This window comes from Myiozetetes cayanensis, unplaced genomic scaffold, assembly GCF_022539395.1.
Source record: "Myiozetetes cayanensis isolate MyiCay16 unplaced genomic scaffold, myiCay2020 scf2-11, whole genome shotgun sequence".
Taxonomy (NCBI): Eukaryota; Metazoa; Chordata; class Aves; order Passeriformes; family Tyrannidae; genus Myiozetetes; species Myiozetetes cayanensis.
Window position 1 is genome coordinate 34,291,117 of NW_026087411.1, and position 15,352 is coordinate 34,306,468.

Genomic DNA, 15,352 nt, shown 5'->3' on the forward strand with positions numbered 1-15,352 from the left:
CTGAGAAGAGGTTCTCAGTCTCTGTCTCATCCACCAAGTGCTATTACAGCAAGGCAGTTAGAAAAGCAGTACTTGCATAGCAATACCTAATATATAAAAGTACACAAAAAATTCCTGCAGCGTAGTTTTGGGGTTTTTTTTCTATACTGAGAAGTAGTCAGACAGTATTCTTTCACTACATGTTTCTGATTTATACTGACAAAGGCAGTCAGGACACAAATAGATTTTGCTGTTCACTGTGAAATACTGTTCTGGCTGACTTTCAGTTTCAGGCATACACACAAAATAGTGGACTACAATCTAATTAAAACTTGCAGTTTTCTGTTACTAAGATATTAAAGGAAATAAATTTTAAAGTGCAATCAAGAAGTAGCAGTGCTAACTTCCACTGGCAGCTCAGTGGAAATAATAGTGTTCTGCTGGTGTAACAACAACCTCTGAGAGAAACTGTAGTCATTCAGAAGACCCAGTCCAAGATCATCATCATCATCACAGTGCCTTACTTCTTAAATAAACCTGCTCATTTCATTGGCCTTCCCAGTAAAGAAAAAAAGCTCTTATAGTAACATGAATACATCTATTAGAACATAATCTTTAGACAGTATATTCTGCAGTCAACATCTCTACCTACCTATTTCACTGTTTTGTCCTCTTTTAACAGATGGCCACTTAGATGTTCTGGTTTGCAAGACTGAGACAGATCATTAAAGAATGCAGAAAGGATTTTTAATAGTTTGTCAGTACACATGGTGTATGGTCACAAAAGTACGATCAAAACTCTCAGCACAGTTTCAGATAAAACTTATGATTCTCCTTGCCTCGGTAGACAGCCCTGCTGGTCTGCATTCATGTCCTGCTAAGCATTCATGTAAAGCTTGAAATTAATGCGTGACTTTAAATAGGCAGCAGCCAACACAAGAAGCAAATTGAGTGTATCTTTCTGTAGCACACCTTCAGAGGGGAAGAGTAGTTGCTATCCCAGAACAGATCTATACATTCCTCTTTGTCTCCAACAGCATCTAACATCAAATACTTGTGAAAATCCTTTCTCTGGCACACACAGCTACTTAAGTTCCTGATAGTGCACAATTCCTTTGAGAGAGGGAGTGATCTGCTGCTCTTCCTACTAAGTGGAACAGAAATTTGGAAGTACCTCCTTCAGTAATTCATTGCTCCTGAATACTTTCCAAAAGCTTACCTTTGATAAAGAAAGGCAGAAGCATAGATAGCTAGAGGTGTGGGGGAAGATAGATCATTTAAGTGCAGAATTTTAAAATAGCATTAAAACTTTTCTTAAACACTGGAAAGATTTAATGTTTCTGGACAAGTGATAAGGGAACATGAGGAAGAAATTAAAAAGGATGGCAGGGTAGAAGAGAAATTAAGAATAAACTGGACAGGTGGGAAAATATGAAGGGAAGACAGAGGAAAAAGTTGTAGCAAAAGAAGAGTTCAACTCTTCTCAATGTGTGTCAGCTGATCCCCTCACCCCTTTCCCCAAATACATTTGTCCTCCTGGAAATTATTTCTTTCCTTCTCTCCTTTCAGTAAAAAGTAGTTATACAGTAGACTTGCTAAGCTACTTGACATTTTTAACCATTAAACTGTATACAAGTAGCTGTATTTGTCAAGCAAGGCAGATACTGAAAAACTCTAGAAGGCTTCCACTGTGACATCTACAAAAAAGATATTATCAACATTGATTTATAACAACGGCATAACATCCACAGTGGGAAAATCATGTGCAGTTCAATATTTTAAGATGTCTGATTTATAAGCCTAAGCATTTATGAAGCTGATTCAGAATTATTCTTTCTAGTTCAACCAAGACCATGCTTTTGAGACATTATGTCCAGTCCAGATGTCCAGTTTTTAAGGTAGATGTTGAGAAAGAGTGTTAGACTCTGGCAAGACACAAGAGAATGACTCAAAGGCTGTAAAATCTGATTTGAAAAGTGAGTGAGTGACAGAAGCTATGACTGTTTCATTTTTGCCCAAGAAATGTAAAAACATGATGAGAACAAAGTCTTGCATGAAGACAGTATTAGGTAGCATAGAAAACAGTATAGAACAGAGTTGTTAAGAACAGAGCTTGCTTTAATCTTTTCCAAAAAGGCATGACAGGATGCAGGGGTAACAAATTATTTTAACAGATTATTATCAAAAGAACCTATTTCATAGATCATTTCAATCTCATATATCAAGTTTGGATGCTTTTCCAAAATACCCTGGTAACTGTATGGATGAAACAACATGCCCTGCATTGTACAGAAGGTCAGATTATATTTTCTAACCTTCAGACTGAATAGTAGAGTCAATGATTCAGTGGGAACAAGAGAAGCCTCTTGATACAAAAAATGTTATGAGGTCCAAATCCAGCACAGTAAACAAATATGTACTTAAGAGCAGAGTTCCAGTCACCTCAGTCAAAATACTATTCAGTTGTTCATCCAACAGGTCAATATCCTACACTGGACAGTCATACTGTAAGAAACCAAAAGAGCTTACAATTGAAGCAGAAAAAAAAAAACCTAAGAAGACACATGGAAGAAATTAGGTCTAAACCTATGTCACTCATCAGGAGATACTGAGTGACACGGAAATCAGACAGACCATGCAGGACAATAGTAATGAGCTGCTAATGGAACACGGATCTTAAGGCCTTCCTGTACCCACTCACAATGCCTCTTTTCCCATAGCATATCCACCAAGTTCTGGGAAGAATTCCTAGTCCACACACTGGTACACTTGTAATACACTCAGAAGGAAGAGGTTGGCTTAAGCAATACACTTCTCCAAGAGTGTTTATATTCTGCACTGTAAGAGAGAACAAACATTATAAAGGAGAGAAAAAAAAACCCAACACTATCAGAGAGCTCCTCTTTCTTATTCAAAATGAACTGATTGTGATTTGTGCTGGAGACTAACACTTGGAAGAGGTTTATTTCACCTAAAACCAGAAGACAAATCATAATATAACCATTTGTATGTGGAAGATGATTCAGAATAACCTTTCCTGAAGTACAGAGTGCACACAGTATTCATCCAAATCTTTTAGGCAAAACACTGAGTGTCTAGCTGCTGTACTTTTGTTCTGAAGAATAAGTGTACAGTATTTGAGCGGAGAGCAATACAATGTCCCTCTCTTATTCACATGAAAGGATACAGTCTAACATATCGTAAAACCCTTACTAAACCTTTCTCAGTGCAAGAGGTTCCTTTACATGTGCACCTGATACCAGACAAAATACACATGCATGTCACCTGAACTTCAGCTCACACATGGATCATGCTAAGTCTTATTACAACAGATTATCCCCACGATGAAGATGATGATGACTTAAACTACAACAGAAATACCAGGAACTGGATTAGTTTTCATCACAGCATGAATATAAATCAGTACTGCCTTCTAGCCCTGCATTTATAAAAGTGTGAATCTTGGGATGATGTTGAGGTAGTCATCAGGATATACCATTAAGTGGTAGCTGCTTGAAAAGTATATTTATATGTATTTATCCTACAAAAAATTTCAACACATCATCAGTTTGATGTATATAAAATGTAAATTAAGATTCATGATGAAAAAATTAGTTGCCAGTTACATGTGTGCTGGTTCATCTGTAAAGACAGTATAGTTGCTTGTAACTGGTTTAGTTCTTGTCCAGGTACTTCTTACAAATGCATTGACTTGCAGAGGTGCTGCACACCTTTACTTCACAGTGAAACCATGATGACTGTACAGTTGATATGCCAAGTACTGCATGGTTCCACTTGTATCAACCTTTCCTGTCTTTTGAGATGATCAGCATAACCACGCAGACAGCAAGGGTATATTTACTATCCATTACAGAAGTTTCCCTTTATGCATCTCTTAAACATATAAACGTCCAAAATTATTCCTTTCTAAAGGATCAATAGACCATCAGGATTCTTCCCAAGATTATGGAAATTTCCTGAAACTGAAGGTCATGCTTGGAGAACTTATCAATTTGCTCACCACCTTCACTGACAGATACTGACTTACTGATGAAGATGGGCCACCCATCTGTTACTCATATTCTGCCCAAGCTTCTATATAAGAAATCATTCAGGAAGCATTGCAACACTTCTCCAGCAATTCCAGTGCCCTAAATTTTAAGGTACTTCTTATTCAGGATCTTTACCTGTGACAATAAGAAGATACTGTGCAGCTGAGTTTCTTTCTGAAGGTTCCGAATATCAAGTCCCCTCCTTCGTTAGTAGCTGGACACTTCCAGTAGGCTGCAATGGTAGATCATTTTCACATTCTAGTAAAACTGTGGATGATCTGGCTGCTGAAATAAGTTCTGTGAGGCATCTATCAATTTTCTTTTTCTAATATTCCCGAAGTATTTTATTTGCAAATACACCAAGCATATGATAAAGAAATCTATAAACTGCTAGACAACATGGAAGTAAATTAATGATTTTTATCCATAAAACTGCAGTACATTTTATAATTACTGATCTACATTTAACTCTCATTTCTTAATTTTTCCAGTAACATGTATTAATTTCTTGGTCAAGGAATTTATGCATTACTTTGAATTTCTGGAATGAATTTGAGTCCCCACTGCAATATTTTATCCCCATGTTTAAAGCCAAAGTTTAGGCAATTTCCCTTTTAGTCTTTTAATACCTTATGACATCACATTCTCTGTTGGCAATAACACTCCTTTAAACATATCAAATACAACATGTACACGTTCCATTGTTCTGCATTTAAAATCAAGCACATGAAGGTAAATCTGTCTTATTTCAACTTTCAACTTGAATAAAAGAAGTAGCTCTTTATAGATAGTTTAATTCATTAAAATTTTACAAACTCAATTAGAAGAGTTTCTCATTTTATCTAAATACTATTCATCAGGATTTCTAATTTCATTTTAATAACTCCACTTACAAAGATTACAAGAGCAATGTCATACATATCTTTTGCATTAACATTTTAAAAAGCCTGAAATGGAGGATAGCCAGGGGTTTTTTTCTGTTCTATAAGTATACTGGAAGAAAAATAATCTTTTAGTGTAATATATTACTCCACGCTAAACAAGGATTTTTTCTTCCAAATGCTTAGCTTGTATATCACTGAGTCATAGATTTAGATGACTAAAAAGAAGCAAAATCTATTTTCTGCTTGGATTGTATGTACACTTTGAAAAGTATAATTTGGAAAAGTAAAACTTCCTTCTCATCTTTGTGTAGGAGAGAAAAAGAAAGATGAAACATATCTTTCTTGCAGCTGTTTCATGAAGAAACAAGCTGTGACCCTGGAAACAACACTTCAAAGAACCAACATAGTTATAACTCCCTATTTCACATGTTGTGCCCTTTAAACATATGTTAATTCAAAATGTAAGCCTATGTTTCTCTTCACGGAAAAAGCTATTTAGCTACTGTCTTTGTTAGTATGTTTGTTTGTTTTTCGTTGCTCTATGGTAACATAGACATCACAAGCACATAAAATCTTTGCAGACATAGTTAGAACTATTTTATACTGCAACATTTCATACTGCCAATCCTGAAGTCAAGAGATCCTTCTAAGTGTCTCAGAACAAATCTCACTGGACCATGTCAAGCACTGCTGAATGTTAGCGAATTATTTCTTGGAACGTGCAAATAACACTAAATGACAAAATACTATATTACTGTGGCAGATGCCTCACATCACATAGCAAAAGTGCCTTGCATAACACCACTACTGAGTGAAAAGTCAAGGACTTTTGCATAAAACATTAACTGTACCAGGCTCTTGTGGTCATACTGAATTGTTCCAATGACAAAACAGGCTCGACCTGCAAAGAATCCCCTGTAAACCATGGTACCCATTTTTAAACTGCAGAAATAGATTTTTTCCCTGTCAGAGACTCAGACTCAGGTTTTTTGAAATGTACAGGTTTGATGCAATTTCTGGATTAGGATGCATGATATGTCATGTCACAAAAAAAGAAATTATACATGAATAAGAAATAATTCTGAACTTTAACAGACCAGCAACATGCTTCTCATTCCTATTACAACTTTATGGTTATAACACTATAGCTTCCTATGAATCAATTAGCAATGGAAGCTATCACTATTATTTTTCATTTTGCCGGTTGTACCAGCATGTGTGTGATACTATTGCACAAGTTCAACTTCCATCTCACAATTGCTTGCTTGTTATGGATGCATACAGCTGTGTTCAAGTGTATTTGAAAAGAAAAAGTGACTGGACTTTGCAATTAACGGAAGTTAACAGACTTGAGACATTAAAAACACAGAGCTCCACTATTTTATATTTGCAGACTGTTGAAGAAGTATTTTTCTTATTGATTTTTACCATAAGTCAGCTTTAACTATTTTTGACTGTATTTGTTAGTACAGAGATTTTTAAAGTCGATTTTGAAGCATAATAAGGTCTGAATAATAGAGCTTTTTGAGTACTGCATTGCAAAATCAAAGCTAAGAAATGGTAGCATAGTGCAGATATGTGTGTGAGAGAGAATTACATGGTAATAAATTAATAACATTCAGCACTGTTTAATGGTTTAGTTCTGCTCAAGAACAGAGTAAAATGAAGCAAGAATTGTGGGAGTAGAAGATGAATAATTACTCGAAGAAGACTGTGACAATATTGTATCTCCCCTGGACACAGAAAAAGTAGGAAATATTACAAATTCACAGACTTCAACTATTCTGCAGCTGATGCTGAGCAAGAGATTCAGATAGTTCCTCTGAACACCATACACCTCCCTCATCAAAGTTCATTGTCTGTAAAGGCAAACAATGAGCAGCCATCAGAGGGAGTAACACAATCTTTCTAGATTACCTCTGTCAATAAACACTCTGTAGATTGCTTCTACCCTTATGTTTAATGGATCCATTACTCCAAAAACAAGCTAAGCAAGAGAAAGCCCCATAATGAGTTGTGCTCTGGGGTCTGCACTCACAGGGGACCAGCACAGAGCTTGCACAGAAGCTTTGGAAGCAGCAAACCTGAGCTCACTGTCACAATATCCTAAATTCAGCTCAGAGGAAGTCACTCCTTAGGAAATTGATATGTTTCTCTCTGAGACCTTGACTTCTACCAACCACATTTTTAACACCACTGACTTCTTTAAAAATAGCTATGTTTGGTTGGTGTTTTTTCCTCAATGACCTCAATAAAAAATACCTAGAGGTATTTTGGTCATTAGCTGTGTTCAAAATTAAACATTACTGCAGTTCATTTCTTGATGTTTTCCATTTTTTGATAGTACAATATTGTTCTTCAAAGCAACATAAAAATTCCCTGGAGAAATTTTCCATGTGAAGTGGTAAGGAATGGTAAGGTGGTAATGATGACACAGTAAAACAATAGGTGTAATCAATCCTTACTATTTCATCTACTTCTAAACTTTGATAGTTCGCACTCTCTGATTAGACTGTTTTCTCTTAAGGGTGAGTCCTTGCATAGCAATATATATGAGAACATCAGAAATTATTTACCAGGAGAATCATTTGTCAGATAATTCCAAATTGCATTCATTCAAGGACCAATGTGTCATCAATTCTGCAACAGTCAATATCAGTTTAACTATAAGTCTTTTGATTTAGGTACTCAGATGACATAAGCCAGGGTTAACTCCATTACTTTCCTGTGGCACTTTATACAAATTAAATTGCTGTTTTTACAAGCAAGCGGGTGATTCTGGTTTGGCTATTATCATTTGATTGGTTTCAGCAGAGCAAGTGCTGTTATTTTCAAAGATACAAATAAGATCAGAATGAAATCTTACTAATTGCATGAATTCTCTACCTTGCTTTAATACGGAGTTCCAAATTAATTAAATGTTAGTTAATGAGCTTCTAAAATAAACTATTACTGGTAATTGTTTTCACTTGTTTCAGACACTATTCCAGAGTAACCATATTTAGCAGTTATACTGCTTTTTTCCTCTTCTTTACTCTTCACAGCTTTTTGGCAAAACCTTGCTGTCAATTAGCATGAATACTAAGCCTTTTTATTATTGATTTGATAAATTAGTGAGAGACAAATTCTGTTTTCACTGAAGTCACTAGAAAAAGCTTCATAGATTTCAATTGGAGTAGGATTAGTCCATCCAAAGGTGAGATATTCTAGTTTGAAGTTGTTGGGTACATATGTAGCTAATTAACTACCAATCTCCTTAAAAACCAGAATGAAAGAGAGAGGTTGGTTTTGTCACTACAAATTCTGTACAGGTCTCAGTAAGGAGTTCTGACTCAAGTTTTCTTAGTCCTTGTATTCCAAAGCATTGCATTGCTGTAGGATGAGAGCTTTCTTATTTGATAAGGTTTATTTATGAAAAGAAAACCAATTTCACCGAGGTCAGATGTTCACCTGATGTACGCACTGAGAACATCAAGAATCTGACAAAGAAGTCAGTAACCATTGCTCTGACATGATTAACTGGAAAGTAGGCTGTCCACACTATGTCATTCAGGACAATGTACCTTCCTCTTCTGTCTCAGCCCCTTACCCATTTCTGAACAAGAGTCTTCATGGTAGGAAGTGTTGATTTCATTAATGCTCTGTATACCACAGGCAGAAAAATCGGAATGCTAGTTGCCCGTCTTAATTAAGAGTTTTTCTACTTGCATTGAAAAAATTAATTACGGGCAGTAGGATCCATGAGATAGTTTGCTTTTGACTCAGAATGCTTTATCTCAGTCTGTATTAATTGTAAAATAGGAACTGACTTTGTGTTAGCTGAGGTAGAGAATATAAAGCCATGATCACCAGATTTATTAGGTAGAAAAATAGTGTAAAGTTATGAATTGTTTTGTTGGTCTTTTTTTTCTAACCTGAGGTTAAATTGTAATGGTAACAATGTAACCACAATAAAGCTGTTACTGCAAAGTGATATAAAAGTAAGAGAGAGAGTTAAAGTTTAATCCACAAAGTAGCCTTTGCCAAGCAATATGAAACAAACCACTATGTGTGGTTTACAGGAATATGTAAAATATTTGCCTTACCTTAAAAATGGCACGGTCACTGAAGCTGCTTTGTTAGTTTCTTCTACATGTATCTTTCTATCCAGGTATAAAAAGGCAGTTGACTTTGCTGAAAATAACAAAGGACTAACAGACTTCTCTTGTTTGAAGTGTTAATTTTAATGCTGCAAATAATAAGTGTTAGTTGTGTTTTGTTTGGCTCCTGGTCAGAATCCCCAATCACACGAGCATTGGAACAAGGCTGATGCATCCCTTCTAGGATTACCACACCTACAGCAGTTTGGAATTGTCAGGTTTAAACACTGTGGGAAAAGATTTCAGCCATGGTATCATGATGTGGTGGTTTGACTTGGGCTGGACACCAGGTGTCACTTAAGACTCCCCTCCTCAGCGGGGCAGGGGAGAGAAAATATAACAAAAATTGTATTAGTTGAGACAGTGGCAGGGAAAGATCACTCACCGATTATCATCATGGGCAAAACAGACTTGATTTAGAGAAGTTAGTTGAATTTGTTAGCAATCAAAATCAGAGCAGGATAATAGCAGTAAAACAATAAAAACAGCTTCCTCCCATGCCTACCTTCTTCCCAGTCTTAACTTTATTCCCAATTCTCTACCTCCTGCCCCCTGCACTGGTGTGGGACATGGGGAATGAGGGTTATGGTCAGTTCATCACATGTTGTTTCTGCCACTCCTTCCTCCTCAGCAGGAGGACTCTTACACTCTTCCCTTGCTCCAGTATGAGGTCCTTCCCAAGGGAGACAGTTCTCCATGATCTTCTCCAGCATGAGTCCTTCCCACAGACTGCAGTTCTTCACGAACTGCTCTAGCATGAGTCCCTTTCCATGGGGTGCAGCCCTTCAGGAACAGACTGCTGCAGCATGAGTTCCCCATGGGATTACAAGTCCCAACAGCAAGCCTGCTCCACGAGGCTTGCAGCCCCATTGGGACTGTTTTCAGGATCAGATCCTTTTCTTCCTATGCCACCTTCCTACCCAAGGCGACAGCCGAAATATACTTTAGAATAACCAAAAATACTCTGGAACAGAATAGACATTTCATCTGGTTTGTCAGCAATTCTGTGTGGGGAAGTCTGTATATTATCCCACTAGTAGGAATGGGACTAGCAAGGATGAAGAAGTTAGAGAATAGTGAAATAACCAGTATTCCAACAGATAAATTTCAGTCCTACATCTCATATCCTCATGTTTTGCAATGCTGCAATAGATTTTTCCTATATGGAAATCTCTTTATTTAATTATTGCTTCTAAAGAAATGGGGAAAATATTCTGTAAGTTTAAAAAATATTTCATCATCCTTCCAGCAGTATCAAAACTAGAATTTCTACCAGTTAGGGAGGTTTGGAACAACACTGGGAGAGAAAATGGGAAGAAAGAATGAGGACGTCAATTTAATTTAGAGTTCAGCTCTGCCAACACTATTCATGCTGAGTGCTACCTCAGTCAAACATAAATCCTACTGATTTTAATGCAATTATTCCTTAGGCAAAGTACTTCTGGAGAGAAGGAGGAGGTGGGAAGGTTCATTCCTAGGTTATGACGCAGTATGGATGTAGAATAACCCTCCCATACCATACTGCCATGAGGCCTAAATTTGAAAATATAAAATGGTGAACTGAGTGTGAACTGGACTTTCCATTAAAAATCATATACACTTTAAACACAAAGACCATGAAGTCCCCTTTCTGGATGCTGTCTGCTTTATTGCAATTTTAACACCTGGAGTCATTGTTTTAGTTTTAACTATGATGGTTTTGTCATCAGGTTCTAAAGAATCAGGATTCTACCTCCAAACTTTTATTCAATTATGATAATCTTACAGTAAATTCCTGTATATCTTATGAATGTAGCATTTTTTTCTACACAATTTTTCGTATTATATTCTTCACACAAAATAAACCTTTAGGGTGATGAAGCTCATTAAGGGTCTAGAGTAAGTCCCATGAGGAGCAGCTGATGAAGCTGGGATTGTTTAGATTGGAGAAAAGTAGGCTCAGGGGAGACCACATCGCTCTCTACAACTACCTGAGAGGAGGTTGTAGCAAGATGGGTGTTCACCTCTTCTCCCTTGTAACAAGGAATAAAAAAAGAGCAAATGGCCTCAAGCTGTGCCAGGGGAGGGTCAGGTTGGACATTGAGTTTTTCCCTCTGAAAGGGTGATTAAGCACTGGAACAGGCTGCCCAGGGAGGTGGCAGAGTCAACATCCCTGGAAGTGTTCAGGAAATGACTGGATGTGGCACTTAGTGCCGTGGTTTAGTTCACATGATGGTGTTTGGTCAAAGATTGGACTCAACGATCTTGGAAGTCTTTTCCAACCTTTATTATTCTATGAATAACTTTAACTCCTACAGTTGTACTGTCTTTCAACATCACTGTTGCATGCTGAAAGTGACAATTTGCAGTGAAACTGAGAAATCTGTAAATGCACTTGGAAATTACAGTACTTGAATTGATGATTTCCTGATTTCTATTTTATTTTGAATCCTCTAAGTTAGATGTACTGTATCAGAAACTGGATGTTATTATACACTACTTACCAGAAAATTCTCTTTGACAATGTCGCTCGCATTTTGGAAGAAATGAGAATCCCACAGATAAAAGGGGTAAAAGGGTCTGCTATTTTACTTCTTTGTGCTGCTGCTTCTCGGAACAAACTAAAACAACCCTAGATATAATGCAAAGAAATTTGTGTGTAAACACTGCAGAAAAAAATTAATATTTTGCTAAAGTACGGTGTGTTGCTTCCTATAAAAACAGATAAATCAAGTTACTGTTCCAGGCACGCCTCTTGATTTTTTACATAAATATTCCAAGGTACACTGTATTAGGAACTTACTCATATTTCTCCTACACCAGTAGGACAGACACAGGTGATTAATTAATGTCAGATACTGGCTCTGTAGTGTCTCTATCACCTGAATTCGCTTACTTGGAATGCTTTAGAGGTTTGTCTCCTGCTGACCCTCCATTATATGCAGTGAGTGATCTGGGGAACCAAACTGTAACACTCGGTTTACTGTACAAGAACATGATTTTTTTACCCAGATAGTACACTTCCTTTAGTTCACACTGGGTACAGTTATGCTATGCACAATGCAGTGTATGTACATGCAACACAGGCACTCGCTATGGGAAACATGGAAACACCCACTTGCTGTAATATTCTAGCAACAGTGTACACTACTGTAACAGACTAACATCAGTGAGTGTAACAGACAGTACTGAAAGAACCATTGCTATGTAAAGGTTTTGTTCACAGAAACAAAATCCAGTCTTCTGTGTGATCCACAGAATAGAAATACTTCCATTAACAAAGTCAGAAGTCGTATTTGCAAACTGCACAAAGATGTCATTTACTCCTTGGTAGACTGTGTATTACTACGTGCTGTTGTGCTAGGGCTAGCAGAACTACACAGCATTTAGCTCACTTGATGGATTTCTACATTTTAAGTGTGTATTATTCCATGCCCAAAGCTTTTTAAAGAAAGACAGCCATGTTCCTCAATAATCAGTCTAAATCCTAAGATCAAAAAAATGGCATTTTACTGGGAAAGGTTTCTCAAGCCCTGTAGTACAGATTTAGCTTTGCCTTTGTGCTTCATTACAGAACATTGTAAAAGTGAGGTGGAAACTGAACTTAGTCAGTTGCCACTTCATGTTGATGGAATTCTCTCATTTTGGTCCATAATGTCTCCAAAAAGATTAAAATTCAAAATGAACAAATACAATTATGAAAGTGTCAACCCTACCGTGATCACAAATATGTTCTGGCTTAATTTGTACAACACGGTATGTTTCTCCTTAACTGTGCATCCTCTGCTCAACTGTTTAGAGCAAAATTTTGTGCAACTGCAAAGACCTAAGGCAGTGAAATCCTGATCTGCAAATCCCCAGGTATTTACATTATTCAACCTTGTGTTTCACACTATTGTGACAGCCACTACCCCCAGTTATGAACGTGGGCTCATACTTGCAGAAACCTACAGGATGCTGAAAAGGCCATTGCATTTGCACCCAGACCATTTGAAGTAACTTCAGAGAAGAACATGTTCAGGAGAACATTCCATTTAAGACATAGCAAAAGCATACACTTCTGCATAGCTACAATAGGGGACCTAAATCAGTGTTACAGATTCACAGCTTAGTGCTGTAATTTATATAGAGCCATTAAGTACATCTAGTTTAATAAGATCAGTCCAACAAAAATGACACAGCCTCTTGCCCACAAGATCTGCTAATTCCAAACCCCCTTGTCCACCTCTACCTACCTACTGTTCCAATTATTCTGCAAGCCTTCCCCACCAAAAATCTGTAGGGCAAGTTGGTCAGCAATTTGTTATTCTAGAGAATATACAAATATATAGTGATACTTTATCCATCTGGGTTATGATTCATGTTGATGGATTGTCAGAACAAAAGAACAACTGTAGAACCTCTATTGTCAGTCTTCTGGCAAAGCAACAGAGGCTTATGCATCACCATTGCAGCCTGTCCCTTTGTGTGATTCATCGTGGGGAAGGTTTGCTGCTGATATCAAAGACCTATTTGTTCATGCACCATTGACTTCTGCTTTGCCATCATCCTGAGAGATTGCTTCAATAAATGGCCAGAAACAGCATTTACGTCACAAGTCACACTTGCTACTGTAATTACTTTCCTGTCCACCCTTTCCCGCAGAGTGGAGCTCAGAAGAATTAGTATCCAATAATGGATCTCAATTCATGCTTGTAGAGTCTGAAACTGTTCAGGGGAAGCAAAACGTCACAGGCAGAAGATCAAACACTTTAATTAAATTTTGGAAGAAAGGTGTATTGACTGCTGGGCAGAAGACTTCCTACAAACTTACACAGCATGTACTTTCAAAAGTGTAACATAGAAGATGCTTCCCGAATGACTAGATAAGAGCAGTGAAAAGCTAAATGCTACTGTATTATAGATAACCTACTCTGAAACAGAAGCACAACTGGATATAAGATAAAACAGCCCAACAGATGCAGTAAAATCACAAAACAGAGAGAATTTACCCTCTTTGTGCTAAGAAACTGCAAGTATCTCGCTTGTGAGAATATAAAACCTTCGATTCTTTTAAGTAAGAGAATCAAAGTCCATGTTGCTTCTTAAGATAGCCAGAAAAGAAAAAAAAAAAAAAATCTTATACCTCCAAACTACCCAATAAGACAGGTCAGAGTGTTTCTCCCTGTCTAACACAGGAAACATAGTTTGTCTGATGATAACAGGGCATACATAACATTCTCCAAACAAGAAACACAGGAGGAAATAAAGACTATTCAGCATTCTGGCAAATCCTGCCAAATTAACCACCTCCAGGCCTGTAGACCATTAGCTAAATAAATGTAAAAGCTTAGCTTTTAATTTTAATAATTTTGTCCCAAATCAGTTTGCCTATTTGGTCACTTAAGTATGTGACTGCCTAGTAAGTAGCTATATAGCTGCTGAGACAGTAGGATAGTAAAGTTACTATTTTGTTATTGCTTCAGCATTACATGTATGCAGAATCTTTCAAGATAGGCATATGTGGTCTTGCTGTAGATGCTCTGAAGGTGCTGCTTACAAGTTTGCCCTCCCTCTGCAGATAGCCCAGAAAGGAAACTTTCTGGTTTGGTGCTGCCCCTGCTCTGACCTAACAGAATGCACAACCTGAAGCCTGTCCTTTGCACTTTATCTTGGCTACGGTTTTAACCACATGGAGAAATTCATCCTAAATTATAATTACCAAGGATTACTGAGCAGGAAAATTCCTATAACTCTTTTTCAAAAAAAGAAAAAAGAAAAGAGAAAGAACCCACCAAAACAAAAAACCTTAGATAAACATGTGCATTATTCTCTGAAAAACATACAGAAGCCAGAGAGACATGGTGGAAGGCCTTACAAGGATGCAGGTTTTTATGTCTGGTTTCCAAGAATTTTAGATGTGTTAGGTTTTTGCCTAGTCTCTTCCCCACAACATTTTTCTAGTATATTTGAGATCAGCAGAGACATATCAAAGATTAATAAACTCTTTCAATTCTATAAAAACAGGTAACTAGATACACAGTAGACTGATAAATGTCCAGATGGGGAAAAAAGGAATTATTAAGTAACATTTTAAATTACATTCCAGCAAATCAACACATAAGAATTCTCATATATGACCCTTCAAACAGCTTATAATTAATTGAGAGGGTCAAATCCGGAGAAAGTCCAGCTTCAGTTTCCTATGACACATTATTACTGAAAAGAAGAAAACTATTGTAAAGACTACATTACACAGTTCTTGAGTACCACAGTCATCTTTGACAAGTCAGTGTTACACAAGAGGATTCGAAAAGCTGCATGTGGCTGCATTCGTCAC